Source organism: Microtus pennsylvanicus, chromosome 8, assembly GCF_037038515.1.
Source record: "Microtus pennsylvanicus isolate mMicPen1 chromosome 8, mMicPen1.hap1, whole genome shotgun sequence".
Classification (NCBI taxonomy): domain Eukaryota; kingdom Metazoa; phylum Chordata; class Mammalia; order Rodentia; family Cricetidae; genus Microtus; species Microtus pennsylvanicus.
The window spans coordinates 76,066,774-76,079,363 of NC_134586.1; positions in this window are offsets into that span (position 1 = coordinate 76,066,774).

The following is a 12,590-nucleotide window of genomic DNA, read 5'->3' on the forward strand; positions in this document are numbered from 1 at the left end:
ATACATTTGGCTTTTCTATAATAGCATTATCTCCTTCTCCAAGAATTTGATCTTAGGAGATTTCCTTACCTGCATGGCCTGGCCAGGTGGCTAAAATGCCAGAGGCAATTGTCTTTTCATGAATTCATGCCCTCAAACAGTGGGTGCCAATTATAGCACCAATAATAAAAAGCCAGAACCAGATACTGGGGCTCAAACTAAAGATCAGAAAAACAAAGCAGCCAAGCCACTAGAAGTATTTACCTCTGTGAAATCTTCAGACTGAAAGAGAAAGCATGTTCTTTTTTATTCTGCTTATATTCTTCTCTAGTGTTGGGATTAAAGATGTACACAATCATTGTCCAGCATTGATGGCTAACTACTGTGGCTGCTGGGATTAAAGTTGTGTGCCATACCTGGATGCCCTGTATGGCTAAATGTTTTGCATTCAGATCTTCAAGCAAGCTTTATTTACTAAAATACAAATGAAATATCACTACAAAAGAAGCAGGAAGATCACTATGATGTGCTATGTTGTCTACACACATGCATGCACATGCGCACACACACACACACTTACTGGAAAAGAAGAAAACAATACTATACAAGAAAAGGAGCATTGAAGAATAGGGATAATACAGTAACTCTTAAAGTAATTTCAGTTGTCTGCCACTGATGCCCATAGAATCATTTTCAAAAATATATACAGGCAAGCATGAAACTATATAACATTAATCCCATCCACTTGGAGAAACTGAGCACTTGACAATGAATGGGCCATCACATCACCACGTGACCATAACTGCCCATCATTAACTGGGTGTTATTGGACCCACCAAGTTATAAATTAGGACATGCACAGCAGCAATCTCCTATCCAAATGAAGTGATATATTGGTGTAGGAAGTTCTTCTTTCTATGTGTTGATTTCATTGGTTAAATAAAGAGACTTCCTTGGCCTTTTGATAGGGCAGCAGCTTAGATAGGTGGAGTAGACAGAACAGAATGTTGGGAGAAAGAAGGTAGGCAGAGAGCAGCCCGCCATGAAGCTGCCAGGTCAGACATGCTGAATCTTTCCCAGTAAGCCATGACCTCGTGGTAACATATAGATTATTAGGAATGGATTGAATCAAGATGTGAGAGTTAGCCATTAAGAACCAATGGGGCAGGCAGTATTTAAATGAATAGAGTTTCCATCTAATTATTTTGGGTGTAAACTATCTGGGAGCTGGGTGGCAGGAAGTGGCCCGCTGCTCCATATTAATACAATATATAAAAGATAAGGATCAAGCAGGTCCTGAAGGCATAAACAAGCTAAATGTAGAAGTGTCCAAATGTCTGGTATTCCCTCCTGTTACACTGCCTTCTCTTGTCAAGCATGCACTAATAGCCTCATAGGATGTTCCTTATGATTGGTCGACTTAAGAAGACTAGTACTTGGTTCTGTACATTATTTAGCCAATACTCAGAAGTGGACAGCTGTAGCATAAGAAGCCCTTTCTGGGAAAATTCTGAAAGACTCTGGTGAAAGAAAATCTTTACAGTGCACAGAACTTCAGGCAGTATACACCATCATACAGTTTGTTTGGATGCAGAAATGGCCTACTGTGGAACTAGTCACTGATTGATTGGCTGTAAGCAATGTACTAACAGGATGTTCAGTTAGTTGGAAATAGCATGATTGGAAAATTGGTGAGAAAAGACATTTGGGGAAGAAATTTGTGGATAGATCTCATCAAATGAACAACGGGTGTGAAGATACTTGCATCCAATGTAACCCATTTCCATTAATCTGTGTATCACCACATGCCTGTGGCTTAACGGCAAGATTCTAACCAGTGTCTGTCTGAGGCAGAGGATCCATGGCTTCTCTCTTCCTCCTAGCATTCAGTTCTGTTTTCTCCACCTACCTAAGTTCTACCCTATCAACTAGGCCAAGGCAGTTTCTTTATCCATTAACCAATGAAAGCAACACACAAACAGAAGGAACTCCTACACCAGGCATAACCTGGCATCTCTGGATAATTCCCTTAGAAGGCAGTACTTCAAAATGAAATACCAAGTGGTTAACTAATGGGGAGAGGGAAAAGAATAAAGCATCAAATTTGTGTGTGTGTGTGTATAAAAATATATAAACACTCTCTCACACACATTATACACACGCATACACATGGATACATACATATATATGTATATATCCATAGAACATCAATCTACTGTCTGAGATACTTGAATCACTAAGTATAAGCATGATATAAAAATAAACAAATGTCTCAGAAGGAACAGAGGACCACAAAATAAACTTCATTAAATGTCGGAGCCCGTGTGGGTCCAACACAGATTCCCTCACCCGGATGGAACGGAGTCGTGAGGAATAAAACTGACACAGCTTACACCGTCATCATGGACAAAGCCAGAATCCCCTTTATTCTCCAAACATCTTATATATCCACACCAAATTGAGCGGGAACACACACAAAGGCTGTTGCCTAGGCAACCAGGCTGCATCTGGCAGTCAGGTAGGCCCTGAATTAGCATCTCTATAAGACATCCTCCAAATTACAAAAGGAAGGAAGCACCAAATATCTAAACTCTTAAGTTGTCAGCTTCAGTCAACATCTCTCCTCAAGAGATCTACATTTCTAACAAAAGAAAGCTAGGAGCAGCACATCCTGGCTTTTGTTAAGGCAGAGATAGTTTGTCTGTAGAGCTAAGTGAGCAGCTCAGACAGAGCTAATGGCTTTTGTGCCATATCGAAATATGGGCCCACAATTAAACGGGTTTGCCACACATGTAGCACACTACAGTATCTGTTTTAAAATAGAAACCACAATATCTCTACCATTAGACTTAAGTGAACAAGGTAATTTAATTCCTCCAAGTCTATGATGAAATATAAATGAAACATTTTTTTTCTCAAAGATAAAGATACCTGTGATGTCTAAAGTCTTTACCAAATGGTCTATTTAAATAGGGTTTGTCTCTTTTATGACTTTGTCCCTATTTCCTGATGTCAAGTAGATAGAAAAAGACTTTGAAATATTTACAAAGTTAGAAAAATAATGGAGAAGTTAAGAAGTGTACATTCCACCAGGTGGTGGTGACACACACCCTTAATACCAGAAGCACTCAGGAGGCAGAGAAGATAGATCTCTGTGAGCTCAAAGCCAGCCTGGTCTAAAAGAGCTAGTTCCAGGAGAGGCTCCAAAGCTATAGAGAAACCCTGTCTCAAAAAACAAAAACCACAAAACAAAAACAAAGAAATGTTTATTTCCAGGACCAAGATCCAATTTTTGACACCTATCTGTAATTCCTGCTACAAAAGATCCTAGGTTCTAATGTTCCCAGAAGCCACCATGCACATTCATGTAACACACACACACACACACACACACACACACACACACACACACAGCACATGCTTACAATTACAGAAACTGTTACACACACACAACACATAATTACAATTACAGCAACTCTTTCAACAATAGATTTTCACTCATGAAAGTTTTTCTCTTGTAAACATTCATTCCTGTGGAACAGGCATTGAGGCACCTAACAGCTTACTTATAGAGTATTGCTTCACTAAGAATTGGTTCGTATAACAGAAAGCATGTGAAGGCGTAAGTCACAAACAATCCCACACCAGTTTGGAATTATGATTAATAGAATGGTCATTTATTTAAAGGGGAAAAACTTGCAGGTCACCGTCCCAGACAACAGCCCTCTGCAGTCAGGAAAGGAGCCTAGTCGCGGGAAGCAGAGCTGGAAGTCAGAGAGAGAGCGGAGAGATGTGGCAGTTTTTTTTTTTTAAAAGGGAGAGTGACCACGCTCCAATGGGCTGGTATCTCAGCGGCTATTGGCTGAAAAAGCGGAAGGAGCTCCCGCAACAAGCATGCATGTACACTTGAAGTCAGAGTAATGAATTCTAAGTTGCTAGTAACATTTGTGAAGTTTCAGGAAATGGTGCTGCTCTGAAGAAAATATGTCACTAAGAATAAGATTTGAAAATTTATATCAACACACCATTCTCAGTTCATACCCTCTGCTCAATGCTTCAGACTAACAATGTGAATATTAGATTCCTGCTTTAGCAGTCATGTCTGACAACTTTTTCCATGTCTCTTTCATGGTGATCCTGTATCCCTCTGAAACCAAGGGCCAAATGAAACTCTTTTATAAATGGGCCTAAACATTATCACAAAAACAGAAAAGGAACTAACAAATCCATACATTTTTTTATACCTAAATTAGTTATTTCATGGAATTGAAGAGAAGTATAAAATCTAAAAGGGGGGGGCTTCTTTGTCCCCATAGCCCGCCTGCAGCAAGCAGGGTGGGCCCTTTGTCTGCGAGCGAACCAAGCAGCACGGAGTTTCGATCAGGGCACCTAGTGAGACATCATTGTGCCTGCCTGCAGCAAGCAGGGTGGGCCCTTTGTCTGCGAGTGAACCAAGCAGCACGGAGTTTCATCAGGGCACCTAGTGAGACATCATTGTGGTGAGTGAGTGCTGCGGCACCCGGGAACAGCCCACCTACACTTCCTGATCAACCTACAGGGCTACACTGCCCGGTACCTCCTCTCTCTTCCTATCCCATCCAGCTTACATCCAGATCCCCCCACCCTCTGTTTCTCTTCCCCCTCCCTGTCCTGGTGGCAGAGAGCCTCCCTGCTCTGCCTGCTTGGACGCTGGGTCCTAACCCCAAGCGTAGGGTAAAGGGGAGCTCGGGGGCTTCTTTGTCCCCATAGCCCGCCTGCAGCAAGCAGGGTGGGCCCTTTGTCTGCGAGCGAACCAAGCAGCACGGAGTTTCGATCAGGGCACCTAGTGAGACATCATTGTGGTGAGTGAGTGCTGTGGCACCCGGGAACAGCCCGCCTACACTTCCTGATCAACCTACAGGGCTACACTGCTCGGTACCTCCTCTCTCTTCCTATCCCATCCAGCTTACATCCAGATCCCCCCACCCTCTGTTTCTCTTCCCCCTCCCTGTCCTGGTGGCAGAGAGCCTCCCTGCTCTGCCTGCTTGGGCGCTGGGTCCTAACCCCAAGCGTAGGGTAAAGGGGAGCTTGGGGGCTTCTTTGTCCCCATAGCCCGCCTGCAGCAAGCAGGGTGGGCCCTTTGTCTGCGAGCGAACCAAGCAGCACGGAGTTTCGATCAGGGCACCTAGTGAGACATCATTGTGGTGAGTGAGTGCTGCGGCACCCGGGAACAGCCCACCTACACTTCCTGATCAACCTACAGGGCTACACTGCCCGGTACCTCCTCTCTCTTCCTATCCCATCCAGCTTACATCCAGATCCCCCTACCCCCTGTCTCCCTCCATCCCTCCCTTCTTGGAGCAGAGTGCCTCCCTGTTCAGCCTGCCTGGGCGCTGGGACTGAACCCGAAGGTGAGTGCAAAGGGGAAGGTGGTAGCTCCTTTGTCTCCATAACCTGCCTGCAGCAAGCAGGGTGGGCCTTTGTTTGGAAGCTAACCAAGCAGCAAGGAGATCGGAACTGGACTCCAGGAGAAACAGCACGGGGGAGTGACATCACTTGGAAGGTACATCAGTTGGCAAGAAGACCTGATCCTGTAAAAGAAGATCCATAGGAGAATATTGGAAGGAAGAGATGGGGAGACGCCAATGCAAGAATTCACCCAACAATCTGAAGAACAACACGAAACCACCAGAAGCCAGCGACCTCACAACAGGAGGACATGAACACCTTAATCATGAAGAAGGAGAAAAAACTGACTTCATGACAGTGATTGACACCCTTAAACAGCATATAAAAAATGCCCTTATAGAAATGGATGAGAAGTATAACAGAAAGTTCGAGGAATTGAGTAAATCAGTGAATGATACCCTAGGAAAGCAAGGAAAAACAATCAAGCAGATAATGGAAACAGTTCATGATTTGAAAAATGAAATGGAGGCAAAGAAGAAAACACAAACAGAGGGCCGGCTGGACATGGAAAATCTAGGTAAACGAATAGAGACTACAGAAACAAGCATAACCAGCAGAATACAAGAGATAGAAGAAAGAATCTCAGAGTCTGAGGATAACATAGAGAAAATAAACGCACTGATCAAAGAAAACAGCAAGTCCAACAAACTCTCATCACAAAACATTCAGGAAATATGGGACACAATAAAAAGACCAAACCTAAGAATAATTGGAGTAGAAGAAGGAGAAGAAGTGCAGCTCAACGGTCCAGAAAATATACTTAACAAAATTATAGAAGAAAACTTTCCCAACCTGAAGAAGGATGTACCTATGAAGGTTCAAGAGGCATACAGAACCCCAAATAGGCTGGATCAAAAAAAAACATCCCCTCGTCATATAATAATCAAAACACAAAATATACAGAATAAAGAAAGAATATTAAGAGCCGCAAAGGAAAAAGGCCAACTTACTTATAAAGGTAAACCTATCAGACTTACACCTGACTTCTCTATGGAAACCATGAAAGCCAGAAGGTCCTGGATAGATGTACTGCAAAAACTAAGAGACCATGGATGCAAGCCCAGACTACTATATCCAGCCAAGCTTTCGTTCACCATAAATGGAGAAAACAAAATTTTCCAGGATAAAAACAAATTTAAGCAATACGTAGCCACAAATCCAGCCTTACAGAAAATAATAGAAGGAAAATCACTAACCAAGGAGTCCAACAAAGACCTCAATAACTCAGACATCTAGAGACCCTTCACCAGCGCAACTCAAAGAAGGGAAACACACAAACCCTACTACTTAAAAAGTGACCGGAGTTAACAACCACTGGTCATTAATATCACTTAATGTCAATGGACTCAACTCACCTATAAAAAGGCACAGGCTAAGAGACTGGATACGAAAACAGGACCCAACATTCTGCTGTCTACAAGAAACACACCTCAACCACAAAGACAGGCACCTACTCAGAGTAAAGGGCTGGGAAAAGGCTTATCAAGCAAATGGACCTAAGAAACAAGCAGGTGTGGCCATACTAATTTCTAACAAAGTTGACTTCAAACTTAAATCAATCAAAAGAGATGGAGAGGGACATTTTATACTCATAACAGGAAAAATTCATCAGGAAGAAATCTCAATCCTGAATATCTATGCCCCTAATATAAAAGCACCCACGTATGTAAAAGAAACATTGCTAAAATTCAAGGCAGCCATCAAACCGCACACACTAATAGTAGGAGACTTCAACACTCCTCTTTCACCAATGGACAGGTCAATCAGACAGAAACCTAACAGAGAAATTAGAGAATTAATGGAGGTAATGAAGCAAATGGACTTAACAGACATCTATAGAATATTCCACCCAAATAGGAAAGAATATACCTTTTTCTCTGCAGCTCATGGATCCTTCTCGAAAATTGACCACATACTTGGTAACAAAGCTAACTTACACAGCTACAAAAAAATATTACTAACCACCTGTGTCTTATCAGACCACCATGGATTAAAGTTAGAATTCAACAACAATGCTACCCCCAGAAAGCCTACAAACTCATGGAAACTGAACAGTCAACTACTGAACCATACCTGGATTAAGGAGGAAATAAAGAAAGAAATTAAAGTCTTCCTTGAATTCAATGAAAATAAAGAAACAACATACTCGAACTTATGGGACACTATGAAAGCAGTCCTGAGAGGAAAGTTCATAGCACTAAGTGCCCACTTAAAGAAAACAGAGAAAGCACATATTGGAGACTTAACAGCCCACCTGAAAGCTCTAGAAAAAAAAAGAAGCAGACTCACCTAGGAGGAGTAGAAGACTGGAAATAATCAAACTGAGGGCTGAAATCAACAAAATAGAAACACAAAAAACAATCCAAAGAATCAATGAATCAAGAAGCTGGTTCCTGGAAAAAATCAACAAGATTGACAAACCCCTATCCAAACTAATCAAACGGCAGAGAGAAAATTTGCAAATTAATAAGATCAGAAATGAAAAGGGGGACATAACCACAAACACAGAGGAAATTCAGAGAGTCATTAGATCTTACTACAAAAGCTTGTATGCCACTAAACTGGAAAATGTAAAAGAAATGGACACTTTCTTAGATAAATACGATTTACCAAAATTAAATCAGGACCAGGTGAACAAGCTAAACAGACCTGTCAGTCGCGAAGAACTAGAAGCTGTTATCAAAAACCTCCCTACCAAAAAAAGCCCAGGGCCAGATGGTTTCAATGCGGAATTCTACCAGAACTTCCAAGAAGACCTAATACCTATACTCCTCAATGTATTCCACAATATAGAAACAGAAGGGTCATTACCAAATTCCTTTTATGAAGCTACAGTTACTCTGATACCAAAACCACACAAAGACTCAACCAGGAAAGAGAATTACAGGCCGATCTCACTCATGAATATCGACGCAAAAATCCTCAACAAAATACTGGCAAACCGAATCCAAGAACACATCCGAAAAATTATCCATTATGATCAAGTAGGCTTCATTCCTGAGATGCAGGGCTGGTTCAACATACGAAAATCTATCAATGTAATCCATCATATAAATAAACTGAAAGAAAAAAACCATATGATCATTTCATTAGATGCTGAAAAAGCATTTGACAAAATTCAACACCCATTTATGTTAAAAGTCTTGGAGAGATTAGGGATACAAGGGTCATACCTAAATATAATAAAAGCTATATACAGCAAGCCGACAGCTAACATCAAATTAAATGGAGAGAAACTCAAAGCCATCCCGCTTAACTCAGGAACACGACAAGGCTGCCCACTTTCACCATACCTCTTCAATATAGTGCTGGAAGTTCTAGCAATAGCAATAAGACAGCATAATGGGATCAAGGGGATTCGAATTGGAAATGAAGAAGTTAAACTTTCGTTATTCGCAGATGATATGATAGTGTACATAAGCGACCCCCAAAATTCCACCAAAGAACTTTTACAGCTGATAAACAGCTTTAGTAATGTGGCAGGATACAAGATCAACTCCAAAAAATCAGTCGCCCTCCTATACTCAAAGGATATGGAAGCAGAGAGGGAAATCAGAGAAGCTTCTCCATTCACGATAGCCACAAACAGCATAAAATATCTTGGGGTAAATCTAACCAAGGAAGTGAAAGATCTATTTGACAAGAACTTTAAGGCATTGAAGAAAGAAATTGAAGAGGATACCAAAAAATGGATGGACATCCCTTGCTCTTGGATTGGGAGGATCAACATAGTAAAAATGGCAATTCTACCAAAGGCAATTTATAGATTCAATGCAATCCCCATCAAGATCCCATCAAAATTCTTCACAGATCTGGAGAGGACAATAATCAACTTTATATGGAAAAACAAAAAACCCAGGATAGCCAAAACAATCCTATACAATAAAGGATCTTCTGGAGGCATTACCATCCCTGACTTCAAACTCTATTACAGAGCTACAGTAATGAAAACAGGGTGGTACTGGCATAAAAACAGAGAAGTCGACCAATGGAATCGTATAGAAGACCCGGACTTTATCCCACAAACCTATGAACACCTCATTTTCGATAAAGGAGCTAAAAGTTTACATTGGAAGAAAGAAAGCATCTTCAACAAATGGTGCTGGCACAACTGGATGTCAACCTGTAGAAGAATGAAAATAGACCCATATCTATCACCGTGCACAAAACTCAAGTCCAAATGGATTAAAGACCTCAATATCAGCCCGAAAACACTGAACCTGATAGAAGAGAAAGTGGGCAATACCCTACAACAGATGGGCACAGGCGATCGCTTCTTAGGTATAACCCCAGAAGCACAGACATTAAGGGCAACATTGAATAAATGGGACCTACTAAAACTGAGAAGCTTCTGTAAAGCAAAGGACACTGTCACTAAGACACAAAGGCAACCTACTGACTGGGAGAAGATCTTCACCAACCCCGCAACAGACAAAGGTCTGATCTCCAAAATATATAGAGAACTCAAGAAACTAGACTTTAAAATGCTAATTAACCCAATTAAAAAATGGGGCGCTGAACTGAACAGAGAATTCTCAACAGAAGAAGTTCAAATGACCAAAAGACACTTAAGGTCATGCTCAACCTCCTTAGCGATCAGGGAAATGCAAATCAAAACAACTTTGAGATATCATCTTACACCTGTAAGATTGGCTAAAGTCAAAAACACCAAGGATAGCCTTTGCTGGAGAGGCTGTGGAGGAAGGGGTACCCTCATCCATTGCTGGTGGGAATGCAATCTTGTGCAACCACTGTGGAAGTCAGTGTTTCGGTTTCTCCGGAAATTCGGGATCAACCTACCCCTGGACCCAGCAATACCACTCTTGGGAATTTACCCAAGAGATGCTCTATCACATGTCAAAAGCATTTGTTCAACTATGTTCATAGCAGTATTATTTGTAATAGCCAGAACCTGGAAACAACCTAGATGCCCTTCAATGGAAGAATGGATGAAGAAAGTATGGAATATATACACACTAGAGTACTACGCTGCGGTAAAAAACAATGACTTCTCGAATTTTGCATGCAAATGGATGGAAATAGAAAACACTATCCTGAGTGAGGTATCCCAGGCCCAAAAAGACGAACATGGGATGTACTCACTCATAATTGGTTTCTAGCCATAAATAGGGTTCACGGAGTCTACAATAGGCGAATCTAAAGAAGCTAAGTAAGAAGGTGAACCCAAGGAAAAACATATAGTTATCCTCTTGGATAAGGGAAGTAGACAAAATTGCCGGGGGGAAAAGTGGGATCTTGGGGGTGGGGTGGGATGGGGGTTAGGGGAGATGGGGAGAGAAAAGGTAGAAGGGAAGGAGGGTGGACTTGGGGAAACAGGAGGATCGGGATAAAGGAAGGTTGGATAGGGGAGCACGGAACCACAATTCTTAGTTAAGGGACCCACTTTAGGGTGGGCAGGAGACTTGACCCTAGAGGGGCTCCCAGGTGCCCAAGCTGAGGTCCCCAGTTAGTTCCCTGGGCAGCTGAGGATAGGGAACCTGAAATGACCCTACCCTAGAGCAATACTGACGAATATATTGCATACCATCCTAGAACTTGCATCTGGCGATGGATGGAGATAGAGACAGAGACCCACACTGGAGCACTGGACTGAGCTCCCAAGGTCCCAATGAGGAGCAGAAGGAGTGAGAACATGAGCAAAGATGTCGGGACCACGAGGAGTGCACCCACCCACTGAGACAGTGGAGATGATCTACTGCGAGCTCACCAAGGCCAGCTGGACTGTTACCAGAAAAAGCATGGGATAAAACTGGACTCTCGGAACATGGCGAACAATGAGGGCTGATGAGACGCCAAGGACAATGGCACGCGGTTTTGATCCTATGCAATGTGCTGGCTTGGTGGGAGCCTAGCCAGTCTGGATGTTCACCTTCCTAGATATGGATGGAGGGGGGAGGACCTAGGACGTACCACAGGGCAGGGAACCCTGACAGCTCTTTGGACTGGAAAGGGAGGGGGAGAGGAGTGGGGGGAAGGGGAGAGGGGTGGGAGGAGGGGGAGAAGAGTGGGAGGAGGGGGAGAAGAGTGGGAGGAGGGGGAGGGAAATGGGAGGCTGGTGGGAGGAGGTGGAAATTTGTTTTTTTTTTCCTTTCTTTATCCTCCTTTTATCAATAAAAAAATTAAAAAAAAAAAATCTAAAAGGGTTACATGATTGTTTACACTCATACTTTAAGTGTTACAGCTCTGGAGGGAATGAACCCTTGAGTGTCGGGAGTCAGGTTATATCTACAGTAGTGAACAGAAGGCATCTACAGCTGTGAGAGGAAAGGTACTTTGACTATTGAAAAATCAGGTTATACCTAAAGATATAGATGGAAGACATCCTGTACACCAAAAGGTACCCTGACTGTTCGAAGTCAGTCTGAAACTAAAGCTATTGATGGAAGTTATCCTGAATACCTAGGTTTCTGAAGAAAATGGTATCCTTACTATCAGAAGTCAAGACATACCTACAGCTGTGAAGGGAAAGTATGCTGGATACATACAGCTTTGAGTAGAAAGGTGTGCTGACTGTCAGGCTATGCATGAAGCTATAGAAGGAAGGATAGCTACAGCTCTAAAGAGAAAAGTACACTGAATGTTGGAACGAAGGCTATACCTACACCTGGGAAATGAAGAAATCCTGGGTACATGCAGCTTTGAAGAGAAAGACACCCTGAATGATGGAATTCCAGCTATAAATGAAGTTCTTGAGGAAAGGCATCCTGGTTACATAGGATGCTGAAGAAAAAGATACCTCCTGTACTACCAGAAGTCAGGCTATGCCTATAGCTGTTTAGAGAATGTATCCCCTACAGATGTGCGGGGAAAGTATCCTCAGTGTCAGGCTATATCTGAATCTGTTCCAGTGGGGAACGCTCCCTCCACAGGGTGCAGTAATTCCTCTTCTCACCAAAAGAGAGCCTTTACAGCTGGGCCTGGTTTCAATCTGCCAAGAGAGTTTCCCAGCAGAGATATTCATTGCTGCTCTGATCCACTCCCCTTCGGGAGGTTCCCAGCAGAATTGTCCAGTGCTTCTCTGTTCTGTTCCACTAGAGAGTTTCCTAGCAAAGTTGTCTATTTCATCTCAGTCCCAAACCAATTGTTATTTCTAGGCTTCACTTGTTTTGTTTGTTTGGTTTTAGTTTTTTTTTTTTTCCCTT